The 2,029-nt window shown below is 37.8% G+C and overlaps 1 long non-coding RNA gene across 1 annotated transcript; it reads right to left on the bottom strand.

Annotated features, from left to right (window-relative positions):
• Positions 1-274: 274 nt before the first annotated feature.
• LOC136485786 (uncharacterized) lies at positions 275-1,543 on the bottom strand. The gene is made up of 3 exons (XR_010766548.1): positions 1,142-1,543; positions 970-1,022; positions 275-406 (listed from the first exon to the last, which is right to left on the bottom strand). It is a non-coding gene; the product is annotated as an uncharacterized lncRNA (long non-coding RNA).
• Positions 1,544-2,029: the final 486 nt, after the last annotated feature.

The raw sequence follows: 2,029 nt of genomic DNA, 5'->3' as shown, positions 1-2,029 counted from the left end.
CTCTTCCCCGAGTGCCACAGCACAGGCACTCGGGGAAGCCACCTCTAAAATTCTTTTTTTTTTTGCTTTTCCATGTAAACAACAAAGCATATATATATATATATATATATATATATATATATCACAAACCACAAATCAACACCAATATGTCACAAACCACATTTATATATCACAAACGACCAAATTTGTCCGAAATTCACAATATATTACAAACCACACGTTCAAAAGTACACACTATTCCAAGTTCACAAGTTCAATATATAAAAACGACTCCGAAGGCGGCTCACGGCGACTGTGAGGGGTGGGACGCCCCAGCGTGCGATCCCAGCGACGGTCCAGGTGGGGATGGCCCGACGTGCGATGCCGGCGACCCTTCGACATGGTTCGACGCCGCCCCCGATTGATGCTGCAAAAAAGAGAGGATTCATGAACAGATATGCGATTCTCCTAGACTGTTACCATCTTCTGATTCACATGCCACCAGTCTTAAAAAAAATCACCACAACAGATATGCGATTATTTATACTAATGCATTCATTGTTCTGTAATGTGTCATCTTAATTCATAATTGCATACAAGATCTTAAAGAATGCCAAAGGAAAATACTGGCCCTTCGGATGTGAATAGTTGCTATACAGATGTAAATAGTTTACAAGTGGTCTGATTCACTGAAACCCCTCCCTAACCTGGTCCCGCCCCTCTCAAATGAAAAATCATATCTTCAGTATTCCACAATATTCAGCTACTGTCTTATGCCTTCCAAACAGAACTGATTCAGTTGTGTGCATATGTGCTTCAAGTAAGGATGAAAATAGGATCTAGATTACCAATTTCCAGGAAAATTCTCACAATAATGAATTATACAATATAAAACATTTGTGTGTGTGAGAGAACCGTGTGCCGCCGAACAAGGAAATTTGTTATAAGTTATATGGGATATCTAGTATGTAAAAGAGAAATTAGGTTCACCTGCTTTCTATAAGAACAGAAATCACTGCAACCAAGAATCATAATGTTGAGAACTGCAGAAACAAGTTGAGACGTATTACAAACAAAAAAAATGCTCTAGTAGTATTCATAAAACACGTAACCAGTGTATACTGATTTAGAGCAGTAAAAATACCAAGATAAGCTTAACAACCTTGCAGCAGCTGTCATCTACTACATCCTTCCTGTCTTTAGCAGTAATGGTCTTTAGACAGGGCAACCAGACTTACTAATTGCTCTGTTTTAAGATCCAGTCCAACTGATTTTCCATGTAGATAAAGCAGCGGACTTCAAATCTGACTGACCCACAGAGTGAAGGATGAGTATACTATTGTACACATATACTAACATGTACATAGAAGACTTTATTTAGGGTATAAATGCGCTACCATGCAAATGTTTACTGATCCATTATAGTGAGCCAAATAAAATTGGTAATAGAGTGAAGTGAAGGACTGAGGGAGAAAGAACTTACCAAGATGATAACACTATGAGTCCACTCATAACTGCTCTAAATGGATCAGCCAAGGAACTTAAATTGTAAAGAGGTCATACAGATCAAACAATCAGAATACCCCCCCCCCTAAATTACCGGAAAGTACTTGGTATCGCAACTCTAAATCAGGGAAGATGAAGATTCCAAAATAATATGACCCAGCACTAATTAGTACTAATTAGAATGTCCAACAGTATTAGTTTTGTTTCCAACCAGGGAATTGGCAACATAAATTCAAGATGAAGCACAAGTTCGACAGATCTTCAAGAATATCTTCTACTGTGTGCTGCTTTATATTTTCTTATATACGAAACAGACCTTGCTCATATACATGAAGAGCATTAGAATTTGCATACACAGCCATTGAAAGGGAATAAAGAATTAAAGAAAACCCAGATTACCTTGGTCCAGTAGTGGTTACACAAGAGGAACTTGGAAATCACCAGATCACATCTGAAAAAAGGGTGCACTAATATAGTTCAATTTCAAGGATAGATTACTCCAAAGATTTCACAAATAAAATTAATAAGACTTTCGCTAGACAAT

The sequence above is a fragment of the Miscanthus floridulus genome, chromosome 10 (genome assembly GCF_019320115.1).
Source record: "Miscanthus floridulus cultivar M001 chromosome 10, ASM1932011v1, whole genome shotgun sequence".
NCBI lineage: Eukaryota > Viridiplantae > Streptophyta > Magnoliopsida > Poales > Poaceae > Miscanthus > Miscanthus floridulus.
This window is presented reverse-complemented; position numbering and strand designations above follow the sequence as displayed.